This window comes from Varroa destructor, unplaced genomic scaffold (assembly GCF_002443255.2).
Source record: "Varroa destructor unplaced genomic scaffold, Vdes_3.0 BEIS01000001.1, whole genome shotgun sequence".
Lineage (NCBI taxonomy): Eukaryota > Metazoa > Arthropoda > Arachnida > Mesostigmata > Varroidae > Varroa > Varroa destructor.
In genome coordinates, this window is record NW_019211454.1 from 3,562,668 (window position 1) to 3,578,962 (window position 16,295).

At 41.9% G+C, this 16,295-nt stretch overlaps 1 protein-coding gene across 1 annotated transcript in view; it reads left to right on the forward strand.

Moving 5' to 3' along the window:
* Positions 1-14,250: 14,250 nt before the first annotated feature.
* The window catches only part of Mccc1 (Methylcrotonoyl-CoA carboxylase 1), a 32,516-nt gene continuing 30,471 nt past the window's right edge, over positions 14,251-16,295 (forward strand). Inside the window, exon 1 of the mRNA XM_086978131.1 lies at positions 14,251-16,143. The gene's annotated coding sequence lies outside the window, so the exon portion shown is untranslated. The remainder of the gene's footprint in view (positions 16,144-16,295) is intronic.

Below are 16,295 nucleotides of genomic sequence, written 5' to 3' on the forward strand. Positions count from 1 at the left end.
GCGTATCATATCATGGAAACAGCACGTACTCTGACCTGGTCAAATAGTCAAACCGATTTGCCCCTTTTTAAATGATATTGTTAAATTCTAAAGCACTTTAATACCATAGGGGAGGACAACGTTCGTAGCGAGTGATTACGTTTGTTAACAGAGACTGAGGTCGGCCGAAAATGGCTTGGAATGGAAAAACTGAAAAAAAAAAAAAAAAAAAAAAATATAACACTGTTCAGATATTCTGATCGATTGAAGCACACGAAAGCACAGTAAGAAAAACGATTTTGCACAATTCACAGTCGAGATTGTGAGTTTCAGTTTAGCGAAGGTTTGCGTACCTTCGCATTATCGAAAGTATGTTAGCCATATACCAAACTACGAAGTTCAATTGGACTGAATTAGAATTAGCCCCTACCTCTGTGCCCCTGTATCGAATCAGTTTACAGGTACCGTCTCAACTGTTGCTGAATTAGAACTTGCCTGAACTCTCCTATTAATGCTTCAATAGATTTTAGCCTGTCCTATTCCTAATTTAATAATAATAATGATTCCCTTCGTGAGCTACGCAGATATAACTGCATTATCAAAGAATATGTTAACAAGTTATCCTGTCGTAGTCTTTCGACACTCTACGGCGCTGAGCCGCAATGCGTTGGGAGTTACTCTGGCACGCGCGTGCCATGTTATGCGGGAAAGAAAATTGCAAATTTATGAGATCACCTCAAGGACAGAAGAGGCAATGAAGCAGGCGCAAACGTCCGGTAGGCGGCGTCTGCTGTGCAGCTACGCGGCTATCGGATCAATCGCGTTTAGCTACTGTTATGTGGTCGATATAGCGCTTTTAGGCCTTGTATTACAATAGCATCGTATCGGATGGATGAGGCTGATGTTGAGCCTCGTTTTAAAGGCATACGAAGTCCTGTTCAGCGTCACCGCCGCTGCGGCCTTATTTTCATTGAAGCGAGAACGAAGAAACTGAAGAGACAAGAAGCGACAGACACGTACGACAGTAAGTTCAAATGGGAGTGGCCGAACAACGTACCAGTAGTCGTTGTATAGGAATATGCGGTGAACAAGAGATTTGTGCCGAACCATAAAGTACGATACAAGCAGCCTGGTCATGTTGTCGCCATTAACGTACCAATAGTCTGCTTCAAGTAAGTACCCAGTGGGGGCCATTTTTTCGGCTCTGCTTTCTGCACGGTCTGTTCTGAAAAAACTGCCAACGAAGCTTGCAGATGAAGGCTAATCATCACAAAGTGACATGATCAGCTTGAGTTGGCTGGGTTGAACTGTGCAGAACGACATTTTCAAGCGTAACTACCCCCCCCCCCCCCCCTCGAGCTTTTATCATCCAATGAGGATGTCGTGAAAAAAATATTTGAAAAGTTTACCCCCTAGTTGTCACAGATGCTGTCTTGCATCTTGTCGCATGGTGTATTACTCTAGCGGTCCTTTTGCCATTTTTAGAATGGTCGGTCGCTTGAGAGGGTGTCTGAACCCGGTCCGTGATTTATTGTAGCATAAAGTAGACATTTCGCATACTTACGTAAGTGTCATCTAAACGGTGCTTCAATGTAGTTGTTCTGTGTTGGATAGCATTTGAAAAAGTCTATGAAGGTAGAGCCTAATTGGAACAATTCGAGTATGAAAGCTAATTCATTTTGAAAAGATCAATCAGTAAGTGCTACATTTCCCGTCATCTTAACACAGTAGAATGTTGGCTTCTGCAAAACAAATTAAGGCAACAATTTTTGGGATCTTAAGTTAGCTCATCAATGAGTTACCCTAATCAGTGAGTTTCATCTTTTAACCGTCGAGTAAGTAAATCTCGACTCCTATGAAGCTAAGTGATGACGTAGGCGTAAGGCTAGTAGCCAATATTTAGGCGGTATTACCTAGAAAATCGTGTCGTTGGACCGAAGCTGATTTGTAGGATGAGTCTGGTGGGGTATGGTAGGTAGGTAGGTAGGTAGGTAGGTTTGCATTGATGTGGTCGCCCACAATCAGTGTTCATCTATCCACCATCGCGCATAGGACATTGCTACTGAACGAGCTTTTTACATCTCTTTTCATTTTGGGGTGATTTAAGAAGAATTCCACTATTTTTTGGGAGTTCCCTCCTTTTCGCAAAGTTTCGCTTTGGCTGTCGATAGCTTTGTTACCGAACTCGGCCATTTTCCGTTACCCGGTCTAGTAGCGATGTACACGTAGCGGAATCTTCACACGAACAGTAGAATGTCTACAAGCTAGGGATTAGACAAAAACACATTATGATAGTTGGTGATTTCCTGTATCAACGAGACGATAGCATTTAGAGACTTTTTAATAAAGTCATTGCCAGCAATATGTTGTGTGCGGTTCAGCCCTTGGAGAGATTTCCAGCTCAGTGAGATGGCCTGATTTATTATTTTCACACGGCTATCGGCTACGTTATCTCTACTTTTTCTATTGACTTATCTGCTTTGTATTGCGTTTAGATAATTGTTTATACATATCTCCTCCACTTCGTCTGACTTTTTTGCATCGGTTGGTGCGAAACGAAACACTTCCTTGAAACGCGAGATACCTACCAGCGAAATAAACGGCTCGATGGCTGTCTCGTCTTTGTGTTGCTACGCTCCTTGCTTCCCCATGATTGCTACAGTGTGGATTTACATTTTTCCATAATGTACGTTTTCTGAGTGTTGACAATTCGACGCCTTGACGCCAGCCTTCGATATCGGCCAGCTGCACGTGCCCGCATCTCTTTTTGCTGCCTTCTTTGTCTCCGCCGACCTTAGTGATCTCGTTGAAATGATTTTTCGGCATATTTTTTTGCGCGATTTTTTTGCCTATTTTTTCGGCATATTGACCTACACTAATTTTCTATACTTCAATGAATACTTGCTCATTAGATGTTTGCTGGCAGAGCCAGTTTGCACCCTATCATACGGGTAGCTCCCGAAGTGTGTCTATGCCCAAGCCCGAACTCCAACCCACAAAGAGCCTGATATAACATTACTGCACCGCGTCGCATATTTCAGTGCCTGCAATGATACGTCGGATCTATCAAGAACCGAGTAGATCCAAGAAACCCAGGAAACTTTTAAACAAACGCACGCGTTCTTTTCAATAGTAAAAACGATATCCAAAAGGGAGCCACATTGGAGGGCACGATTTTGATTCAATCGTGCCCTCCAATGTGGGGTAAGTGATTAAAACACATCAGTAATTCTGTTCGATAGTGGGCCGTTCGTCCAGCTCATATCTTTCAAGCACCAGTTCCTTCTTTGAGAGACGATTCATAGATTTGCAGTTTGGATTGGGATCTACTTTATAGAATATGGGCTCGATTTTTCAGCATCTGATTTGTGTAGCTAATTACAGTGTTAGTTTTGAGTTGTTTTGTAGATTGATCGAAACCTGGGTCACAATCCTCATCGAAAAAAATAGAAATGAGTTTTAGATATTCAGATTTTTGTTAGGGATATGGCTATCGTAGAGATTGATGAAAGATGAAGAACGTCTACGACATTGGGATTGGCATCTTCTTTTTGAGCCACGGACAAATCGAAAAAGAAAGAAAAAAAAACAAGTAGCGGCACTATCACGCAACAGCTTTGCAATCCAAGCGCCGGGTGGGGGCGTGGGTAGATATAATCAGCGTATTGCTTTGGGGAGGACCAGAAAATCACCGCATGTGTTTATTGCCTATTTCTCTGTGTAGGCGTCTGTCGGTCTAGTCGACCAGACGCCCGTATCTTATAGAAAGCTTGTAATGGATTTTTAGGCTATACTCATTTAGCCGCGAGATTATGTAGTTACAAATATGTAGAGATACCCGGGTTTGTGTTGGCCAATAGTAAGGTCCAAAAATTTTGTGTGTAGTTTTTAATTAAAGTTTGCGGCCTTAGGATCGGTTCTCTCACGTCATTAACAAGTATCGTTAGAATACTAAAGAAATCATACGTTCAAAGGATTTTTGCGAAGCCTCCACTTCTCTTTTTGGTGTTTTACTTTTCCCCTTTTTTTTCATACTGTTAGCCATGTCTACAGACAGCAGAGTGTAGTAATCTTTCATTTTTAGATTACCAGCTAATGCGAAGCGACTTATCGAAAAATAACTTAACAGTCGCATTTAGTTGAAGTTATCTGGGGTAGCATGATAACGTAGGCGGTAGCGCCAGCAACCCACAGGACGGCCGGTTAGAATTCTACAGGTCTCATTCTAATCACTGTTAACGAACCCCGATTTTTTTTATAAATCATTCCTCAGGTTCCAATAAAAATGAAATGCCACGCGCTACAATCTGCAGCATAAATGCTCGATAACGTGTAATTTTGTTAATATTCTATTGCGGCTTTGTGTTTGATTTTTCACTTATTCGATGGTAGGCAGGCAGGCAGGCAGGCAAAGGTAGAGAAGACTGCCGCCAGTAACTTAACCTTTTTCCTTTACTTTCCTACTCCTTGACCAGGTATACAGCCTAGGTAGAGTTGTTACAAAGAGTGTTCGACAGAATACTAACGTCAGACTTGATGTAAATGCAATCAGCAATTTCAAACAATTATCTAATATGGGTTACAGGCGATATTGATTGACCAACGTAACAGCATGTCTATAATAAGTACAAATGGTAAGCACTGGTCCTCTTTTTTCGAAGTCTTCTCTCCGTTCACTTTTGTATTCAACGTAGCAAACCACTGGGAAAGGTTTTACCTCTCTTATCAGTGTGTCTTGTTTACGTAATTATTCATCGAAGTAAGACTTTAAGCTAGGGGTAAAAACAGTCCACCTTCGACATCGGTTTGTTTCAGGTCGCATTTGACGAAGACCAGATTCTGACCAATCAAATGAAGATACCACAAGATTTACTGTTCCACGTAATAATGAGGCTTTAATCTACCGCATATACCGAATTCGTTCAGTTTGGCTTGAGATAGGTTTTATTTACAAATATTGGTTTGCCCCTCTATTTATTTTGCAACTTGAAGTAGATCTCTACCTAAGAAGGCAAACGTCTTTAGCGTCACACAAGAACAAAAGCTGCTTATGTAGACAAGCGTTATATGGCACAACTCGAACTATCGAAAGCAAATTCTTTCATAAAAAATAACAATTCTTTGTGATTTATACACACACACACACACACACACACACACACACACACACACGCATATAAATAATAAAAACTACTGGAAGGAAAAAAAATAATTAGGAACTGAAATTGGCAAGTTCGACACGAATGCTACTTGTTTGGCTGCAACGTATTGAAACAACAATTCAAAGCTAAAACATTGAATTTTTCAAACAAACTATTATCGGTTCTACGTGGAGAGCGTTCATCAACTGTTCGGTCCAATTTGTCGTTACGTTGATAAATTAGTTAGCTTTTATGAGGCTCGCACCGTATCATTTGTTTGTCTGTATACGGTGTTCAATTTATCAAGTACTTTTTTGACGCAGCAGTTGGCGTTATCTTTACATGTTGCCGGGTTTGTTGCGTTGGGTGTAATATCAGTCGATGCCCAAGAATGTCCTTGGACCAACTAAGCGTTCCGTTCTAACAATGGAAATGTCCAATTCCGACTTCGAAGTGTTAGCATATCATAACAGCTACGATGATTAGATCATGATCAAGAAAATAGAAATGTTGTCTTGTTCTTCCTCCCCTCTGTCCAGGTGAAAAGGATAACCTCTTGTCGTCCTGCGCGCGAACCCGTCACGTATCGCTGTCAAAGGAGCACACGTCATTTCCAGTAAATCGCGTAGGGGGAAACTGTGAAGCCGTCCGATAAGCTTTGCCTCGAAAAATTTGCGATTTCAACTCGGTCAAAAACAACAAAACGGGCGGCGATTTTAATTTGAAACACAATATTGAAATCAGGAAAACAGAATTCGGGCTAACGTATCGTATCGTATCGTATCGCCATCTCGAAGATACGACAAACAACAGTGAATTCGAATGGCAAACAAAGCTACCTTCCAACGAATAATAAACGCCTAGATAATTTGTATAATATAAGATAAAAGTTTCCGCGTAGACCTGCCAACGTTGGCGTTTTGAGGTAGTTAGAAACGCGGCATTCGTGTCCGTCTTCACTCTACTACTATAAAGTGCTTCATAGGTTTACTACCTTACTGCAGTTACGGCTGAGACTAGGTCAGGAGCCCTCTTAAGAGGTGTAAACATTCCATGACGTGTTGGGTTTAATGTTCAAATTACATTAAGCCCACAAATAATGTAAAGTACAACTGGGTTAAGGGGGTCGAATATGAAATGGGTAGCATCAACTTGCAGTACATCCTGTACTTTCATTATTGTTAGTAGCTGACAAACGTTACATGGGAATCGTCAACATTACGGTACGAGTGCGCAATCTGTCGTCACGAATAGATCCCTTAAAGCATCCACTTCCTTTGATTTGAAAAAGTAAAGTACATACTATTCAAGTGAGAAAACGGTTTGTACTTTAGTAGAGTTTACACAGATCAGTGGACGAATAGTAATGATAGCCATAAGGTCCGTCATGATATAATTATGATACGAAAATTAACATCGTCCGCACGAACGCTATAGTGGATCCCTTTGATCTTCGCCACACCGAATGTTGTCATACAGATCAAAGTCAACACATTGGAACAGCCAGAATCATGGAGCTGCATTTTGTTACCGCTTATACTGACGTCCTTTCAGCGAGCGCGGTTCAATAATGAGCGTCCTAGCAAGGTGAGCGCTCTTCATGGTCTGCATAATAACGAAAGAAATATAACATGGAGACACAACTTTACCGGTCGCTCGATCTACTAGCACGCGTACTATTCAACGAAAAGACTCAACGGTTTAGTCATTGAGAGGGTCAGTAAGGGAACTAGACCCATTTGGATAGTTATTACGCAGGAACGATTAAAGCACCTGTCTATATATACGTGCGTGTTTATCTGTCTGCGTATGTTGATGACGTTCAGCTAATGAAGGTAGCTGGCCTTTCATTGGCCTGAACACGTCGACACGTACCGCTACTATTCGATTTAACCCCACAGAGCTATAAAGAACGCCCCTAATAGGGAATGCAACCATTTAAGGATTGCTCCTATTGATAAAGTCCGGATTTTCTGCTTCAGTAATAGGATTTGATAGTGTTGTAGGCTATGTAGTTTAAATATGAAAGAACATCGAATATTTGCCGTTTGTACTCAAACTGATACTAAAAGCTCACAACGCATCATGAACGCATGGAAAATCGTGGATACGCTTATCGTAAATATCTTGCACGAAACGATGTCATAGAGCCAAATGATTACGGCGAGTTAAAGGTTGACGGTAAAAGTTTATAACACCATCCTTTTTTTTCATCGTTCGTTGCTGTTTGAAGCGATTTGGCAACGAGTCACGTAAGATACGGTTGAACGTGCCAGAACACCATAGGAAAATTCATAGAGATAAATAAGCTTTTTCTATTGCGCGCCAGAATAATAGCCACTTAAGCAATTTGTACAGATAGCCACATGAATACAGCGTCTAAAATAATTAGTTTATGTATTTGTTGTACATTTATGCATTGTCATTTCTTACTAGTAACCCGATTGCCTATCGGCTCTCTCAAAATTTCTCAGAAAATAATTTTTATATAGAAAAATAAACATTTTTGAAGAGCCTCTTCCAAACGAAAAGCTGTTCTGATTGACGCAATGACAACCGGTCTAATTGTATTAATTAAACACTGATTCTCTTAAGAGTCGACCATGTAGTTGAGTTTCTATATATATATATATATATATATATATACATATTTTTTTTATCTACATCTTCTTAAACAGTTTTTGTACTTTACGACGCGTAAACTACCATTATCCAATTTACCTCCGGCAGTCTATTCCTCTATGTGACCTGCGGTTTGTCTGTATTCAGGCTGTCACCACGTCTTGAAAACATCGCCTCGATAATTTGCACCTGACCACTACACGCGACAGTGAGCCCGAACCAGCCCGGTTTCCGAGGAGTCGTTAAACACGGTGTGGTCCGATCGCCGTCGCAGGTGCCAGGGCCATTGCCGCTGCTGCTTTAACCCAGTTTCTTCACTACGCGGTAATATCCCTGCATTTCTGTCCTCGACCACTCGAACGCTTATGGTGTCCTGAACCCGGTGCGGGTCGAGATTTTACGGCAAGAGACGAGAGGCGATGGCCGAGTCTATGCGCTACTCCTGCTTCTTGCTGGCCGATGATCATGGCGGCACAAAGTGATCAGTGTCGTTCAAAAAGCTGCTGATGCTGAGGTGACTGAGTCGGCGTTCGGGCTCGCCTCGCTATAGGTTGGAACGGCGTTTGACCTGGCTGCTGGTCTTAAAATCTTCTGCTATTGCGCTGTGGTCTACTTGAAGGCATAGCCCAACAGCTCCATAGTGTCCTGTACAATGTAACCTGACGATTATTGCGCTCAGGGTGTCGTGGATCGACGCTGCCGCTGGTGAAGGGAATGTCGCTGCGCAAGGCGTTCGCTTTCGCCTGGTGACGGTCAATTGACTTGATCATAAACTCATTTGAAATATGGCCTATAGTAAACAGACGGAGTACGGCCAATAGTAGTAGTAGTTGTAGCAGCAGCTTCATTGACGGCCACGGGCCACTTACTGACTCCAGATTCAAACGACGACAGTAGCGGCACCGGCAAGCGATTAGGTTTTTGCTACAGTTAAGGGTTACAGACTTCGTATTATTAGCACACGACCTGAATAACCCGTTTATATACACAGACAGAGTTACGAGCACACATTCACATACGGGTTCACGCATATAGGGGCAGTTAGTTATAGAGCTTAACCGCCGTAAATGCCGCTGAACGCGACCAAAGGGAGTGGGTAGCAAATGTATATATAAATCATTTTTCCGGTTGCCCGATCAGCAGTAATAGTGCGGAAATAGATCGCACATATACACGGTTTACCACGGTTTACGGCGTCGATTTCTTACCGTAACGATGTGTGGTGGACAGGTGTTTGTCAACAATAGCTACCTTTGTGACATTTATTAGCAAGCAATTTGGCTAGCGAAGGGGGCGATATTGAATGCGCAAGATGCAATCGTTAAGGTCGTGTAATGGAGGCAAGCAATGTTGGGGGTGAATCAAGGCTTAACAAATAATTGTATCGTTCGTGATCGATGTATAGTGCTGTGCTAGGGAAGCTTTTTTGTGTGATAAAGGATTATGCCCAGTTTGTGTTCGATCATATTTCGTGTATCGGATAAAGGCAAGGTACCGCAAGCTTCTAGAAATTGATACTATTTGCTTCCTTCTCTCATAGTCAGTTTGCAGTGCCCCAAGGTAGTGGCAGCACGAACTTTTTGCAAAGTGAAGGTTAACGTTGATCTAATAGACAACTTTCTATGATATGCGAGTTAGCTTTCTAATTCCATGTTGTCTAACCATGGAGATGGAAGGCGGCGCCTGCTATAAAATAGGCAGGATGATTCCATCGATTGCTACCTATGGTTATGATGTTCAGACGATCAACAGATAATGTGTACAAATGGATGTTTCGTATCAACATATTTCAGGCAGCTTCAAACAAAACGGACAACTTTTGTTTAGACAGGTATCAGTAGCTAACCAATAACAATAACCTTCATTGTGTATGCCATCGGTTGGTAACTTTGTGTTGTAACTACGGTAAAGACGGATGATTGATCTCAGGTGACTATCGTTTAACGCAGCCCCTTTTAGCTACGAACGTATACAAAACCCTGCCCGGTAAAGTAACGTCGGCTCAGACCGAAAATGGTGCAAATGACTTTGAAGTGTCTGTTTAGTAGATGGAGTAAATTCAAGTAAATACAAATTAAGTCACTTAGAGCAAAAATTAGATTTGGAAGAAGAAATACTATCGAGCCCTATCAGCTGTTGGCAAAATTCTTTGAAGTTTCTCCGTGTACCTCAAATGTTGCTACATACATCCCTTGCTTTCGAACACAATTTAGACACCTTAAATTATTGTTATATAAACGGCGTACACAGATCATCTATATCCGAACATTTTGTTCTGATAAGTCGTTTCTAAGATTATATCCAAGCGAGGATAAATTTATTTCATAGTGCTGGATATTTCATTCCCAACGATCGTGTCTGTTCGGTATAAACGGCATTCACACGTTCCATTTAAGGCCTAAACGACTGTCTAATTACCCCCTTCCGCCGTCTGCAAATGGTTTTTCTATAGTAATCGTGCGTTAAACGATATTCGGTGTTAATTTATAGAAACTGCTAAAATACGCTGCATGAAAAAAAAATTAGCGGAATCAAACTTTGGGTTTAGCGAAAGGTACTAAATGTGCAGGTCCTGAAAGTAAAGCGTAGAAAGACCCCAAAAAAAACTAATCGTTGCAGCGTACCTGGACGACCTAATTGGCAATTGATATTCTGCACTTTAAAACAGCCGTTGATCTCTGACCTTTTTAGCCGTTTTTGAATCCTTGAAATCCAAACACTGTTGAAGATCTTCTGGTGCGCGTCCTGGAAATTTTTCTCGACCTTTTTAAAGGTCGTGTGAAAACTGGCCATAACGTAGACTGTCGATTTCGGACGAAAAATAATGGTCATAATATGGGTGAAGATTTGATCGGCGCTAGTATTTTCGGTAATAGCTGATTTTTGGTCAAATTTCGAAAACGACACACTGTTCGGGGTTTGCTATTTCATCTCATGAAAAAAAAGCTACTTTTCTTTTGGTATTAAAAGCAGCCAGTGTTATGAGTTTGTATCTATTAACAAAAGTAGAGGGCAAAAGTGAGCTCATTCATGGTAGGGCCTTATGTCAATTGATACTCCGGAAAAAAAAAAAAGAAACCATTTAATTGTCAACATTCATTGCGATCCGGTTGAATCAGGTGCGTTCTCTTCTATGAATCTAGTTTGTCTTTAGTATAAGCTTATTTCTGAAGCTAACTCTAGACTTGAAGTGCGCCTATTTCTAATACTACCTTGGCCCAATTTTTGATATGTACGCGTAATTTCAACGGTGTAGGATGAATAGGGCTTTCCTAAACAGATTTCGACCTAATGTAGGGAACAGGGGAAGATTCCGAACCCCCTTTCGCGAAGATTCGAAACCCCCTTTGATAAAAGTATTCCAAGTGCACCTTTAGAACTGAGGCATTCGGATCTTCCTTTGATTGGGTTACACAGACTGTTACATCAGCCCTCAGATGAAATGATATATATGGTACGAAGCTCTTAGTAATAGTAACGATTAGATTTCATGTAACAAACACTGAATTCAATTTGATTAGCGCTGTTGCTGCATTTCATTATTCAGGGGGTTTTCACACCCGTGTACAAAGCCCAACCACGAGATCTACGTATTATAGGACAAAATTGCACCATAGATGGAAAAAAGGCCCCTTTATGGTACAGGCTTTTCAGTCGACTAGCTCACTCTGTAACTAGTGATGAGGAAGTGGCTGATGATAGACAATCAACAAACAATCAAACAAGAAATGACATCGACAATCATCGTAGCTAGGGCACTCGATTTGTAACGCCGACACGCCAATCACTAGCAACAACGTACGCCGGGTTAAATTTATGTTATAAGCCATGGTAACTTCGATCAGGGCAATTATTATTATGTCACAATGGACGATGTAGCAAAATCTTCGTATAACAATAATAACGTGTTTTAATGGTGCATATTTGTTCGGTGTTTTACTATACATGTTAGTACACAGTTTTTAGGCCAAACCCTTATGTGTTATAAAAGGAGACGAAGTAACTTCTCACAAGTTTGTTGCGCACCATCTATACCAGGACAAGGAATATTGTCCCACTAAACAAATATTTCCTTACCGCAAAAATATATGAGTCCAAGAGACGCTATGTCTAGGTAAGCCTATTAAGTGATACTCAACGATAATGATTCCGCCTTAGCAAGTGCGGGTTTGCACCTTCCGACCGCAAAGAGGTCCTATCTGCTTTGTGTCGACGGCCCTTCAAATTTCTGGATTCCACTTGGGTGTAGTGAGCGCGAAAGAGGTTGACGTGGCCATAAGCGTCGGGTAGGGCGACACAGAAGACGATCTAGCGCCCGTTTCCTTTGAGGAGGAGGCAGCTTAGCAGTTACTGACAATTTCGTCTCGTGCGGTAGCGTCACTCACGTTCTTGCTTCTTTCATCCTCAGAGGGAAGCGTCGGACGGAACAGAAAACCCGCCGCCATTTCATTCTCGCTGTGATCCTCCCGTTGATGTCGTTATCGTTGTTGTTATCTATCAGCAAGGCGGTTGGCTGGGTTCGAATCCCGACCAAACGCCAAAGCAAAGTTGGCTGAAACAAACTGTGTAGTGGCCGATACGGTGATGCTAGATACTTTCTGGTCGAGTTTTGCCGGTTGTTTTATAACACCATGCTTCAAACTGTTCGATGCCGTTAGACGGCTGGTCGGTAAAGATGACAGATGGGGCTGGTTGGACCGTGAGACGACGGGCAGCATTTGGATCTACATCACTCTTTCAGATTTATTTCGCCGCGTTTTTTGCTTAGGCCTTTTTTTAGTATGTTTTTTCGATCTGTCGGTCCAGTTGCCTTATTTTGTCTTTTGATGAAAGACGAGCAAGCGAGATAATGAGGCTTAAATGAAACATCTGACAGGGAGCGGAAATTCTGATTGCACCACAGGCAAAAGCAGAAGGTGCAACAAGTACTATCTGAGTACTTTGCTTAAGCCGTTTATTTTGTATAGGTAGTGCTTTTAGATGTTGTGGGGTGATTATAGTGATGTTTCCACATTAACTAAGTAGACGTCCTTGTACGATATAGGCTGAATTTAATTAATTAATTATGTCAAAGGCATGCAAACTTTTTTACAATATAACCGATGAAGTAACGTGTGTAAAGAGCTAGAGAAGACGACTGATAATTCGATGCTTTTGAGAGGGCTAAAACCTATAGCTTTATATTAGGCTCAGTGCCTGTGGTACGCAATGAGACGGTTCTATGACACCTTTCACTATTAAACACTCTATTGTAATGTTAAGTTTGATTAAAAATGGCATGTTCTAGGTTGAACTGCTCAGACATAGGGAATTAAATTTCTCTGCCCATGTCAACAAAGAATTCCTCTTTGTATCGTAAATAGCAGACGTTAGGTTACGTTATCTACATACTCAGTGTAGACCCATTTGTTACAATGTCAAATTGTTTTCTTCCGAGCGAGCGTATGCTTCATTCCGACAACGGTTTGGTCAAGTAAGATATGGAAATCTATTTGTGTCTTCACTAAAAATATTTTACTTGTATATAAAATATATATAGCCTATATATCTAAAGGCAGTAATAGGCTATTTCTAAACAGCAGCTAAATAATTATCCAGCTGCTTATTCCATGTTCATTAATTATGTGCTGTTTTTCTCTGCGAAATACTATCGTAACCGTTTTCTTTTGCCTTCTGCTGTTTACGTTATTAAGAAGAACGGTTAAAGAAAGCTTAAGCGGCCTTTCTCTTGTTAAAGACAGAACCGGTCCTGTCTAGTTTGCTAGTCTGTGACGCCGTCACTATTATCATGGGATTAGGTCCTAGTGAGCCACAAATGCACCAACACCGCCTACATCTCTCCATATCTACAACGCTCGAGTAGGCGAACGGCAGCCGAAAACTCGACCGGCCAAATTTCCTGCAACTGATAAGCCGCCTCAGTCATAAGGGGCTATTGTAGCCATTGGCAACAGGTAGGCGACAGCCGCTGCTGTCGGTGGTAACAACAGCGAGAGCGACTATAGCTACAGCCAACAAAACATTGTCAAGTTTTTTTTTAACTTAGCTCAACGACGGCTCGCCAGCAGCTCTATTGCTTTTAGCCCTTTCATTAAATGTGGCACGTTGAGTTCGCGCCGTCCAATTTTCCATTTCAACCCAACGCTACCCGGCGTGACGAACAGTTCACGAACAAGCTTTCTTTTTGGCGACTTGTCCGCAATCTGTCGTTTCCATCGCTCATCCTCGGCTTCATATTTATCAGATTCCTATAGATCGCTCGTCATATGCCGCTGTGGCAGGCAAATAAGCCCATGTCACTGTAGGCTAGCGGTATTGGCTAACGTTGCCGTTGCTGAAGGTTACCGCTAAGCAGGCTAATGCAACAGACAATGAGCCGGTACCCAGCTAGGAGTGAGGAAGGAAGGCTAAAAAGATAGTGGGTAGACGACGCTTGCTAATTGTGACGCGGCTGTAGATGAAATGTTGGCATTTTCGAAGCAGCTTGTGCAGGTTGCAGGGCCCTTGTCGGGCCTCGATATTCCTTGCTATCAGTACAGGTAAGAGAAAAGGAACAGCCGAGAAGGAAGCAGGAATCTAGGCTCGCAGGACATCATGTCATAAAAGATAATTGCTCTCTGCGTTGGATACGTGCTTACAACAGAACAGCAGCGTCAAGCAAACCGACCATTCCACTGAGGCCGGTTATTCTCCGTTCCAAGCGTCCGTCGGCCGCTGGTTCCGCCCGCTGTCATCATTCGTCATACATCGCATCCCCTCCTGCTGTTACAGCGTGCGAATCGCTAGCGTAGCTATCAGGATTGGTTCGCCAAAATACACATTATCTTCAGCCAATCAGACAACGTTGATAATGCCAGGCTATCCCGGACCGAATCCGTAGGTCAGGATCACATGCGTCGTACATTAGCGGACCATCGCATGAACAAAGCGACAAACAACGACCGAAACGCCTAGGATGAAGAGGAGAACACGGAGGTCAAGAGTCTGTAGAGGACGCAGGAAAAGGCGAATGGAGGGGTTCTGGCAACCTGAAAACAAACGATTGAATGAGGCGGCAACAGGGGAAGGAACCCCTGCTGGCGTGTAGGGCAGGTGATCCCGGGAGACGTGGTAAAATAGGTAGATTTGGGTAATACGTAAATAGGTTAGGAGCAACTAGAATGTGGGTGGCGTTGGTGATGTCGTCAGTCGACGTGTTGGCCAAGCAACGATAACTATCCACAAACGAAAAACGCGGAGACGGACGGTCATGCAGAGTTTCCTGTGCCGCGTAACAGAGTAGTGTCCCTAACAGGTATTCCATGCTCAATAGAAAAGGAGACAAATTCGTAAGTCCTATTTCCAGTACACAATTATACTAAGGAATCGAACACATAAACGAAGATTGAAAGGTAGCTAATGTTCCCTGAACATAGAAATATAATAGTAAGATAATCAATTGAAGCTACCGAACTACGATTTCTATGATTCTAAAACGCACATGATAACACCTAGACGCACGAAGACAGGTTTACGTCAGTGGAACAATTAAAACTAATACGTCGAAGAGCAGTAGATACTCCTGAAACGTTTCTGGTATGGTTTCGGTTAAAAAACGAAAAGGAGAAAAATTGTTGGACTTCATTCGCTAAGTTATGAGGCATCGTCAGTGAAATGTACCTTCGACTAAAGGTGTGAAAGCTTAAGGTTTCGGGAAAATACTAACTATCGCAACGTTTCTTTATGCCAGATAGTGTGCCTCATGACTGAAATAGGCCAGGAACTAGTTACGTTAATACAATTATTTCACAAGCCTAGTTTGGACTGGGTAAATGCTTCAAGTATAAGTCACTGTCTGTCCATTTTCCGTAAATTGAAATTGTTACTGTTTCATAATTATAGAGCTTTTATTTATTTAGAACACGAATGGCTCGTACACGCTTTTTACTATTATGTCACTTAAAATGGACCATATGGTTCGCAACGAAAAATGTAAACGGTCGCACCATCAGCCGACTTAAGGATTAAAAAAAATATGTGTTATCAATATTGTAATCTAGTATATTAAAATTTCCACAAGTTCCCTTTGCATCATTATATAATACATAGATTGGTGATAACCTCTACCCCCTCCGTCCATGTGTTATAATCACTGCATACTAGTCCTAGAAACCCAGATGACTCGTTAACCGATTGATACAACATGACAGCGATCCTGTATTTTGCGTATATACATATATAGTCTATATATATATATATATATATATTAGTTTTCCTATTCACAGTTGTCATCGGTATATGCAATTGTTGTCCTTGTTGCTGTTGTTGTCGTCGTGCATCAAAAGGAAGCCGGATGCCAAGTTGAGATGTCCACTGTTGTGATACGGTGGGATTCAACTATTTCAGCCTAAGGCCCTTAAAGGTAATGCCATTTGTTTTCGAGTAATTGTATGGGTACGTTTCTGTACATGACTCTGTGCACCTGTACAGTAAACATCGTGATGACGCGGCAACACCTTTCTATAGACAGGTGACCAGCGTAAAAACAGTATTAGGTACACACGACCGAATTAC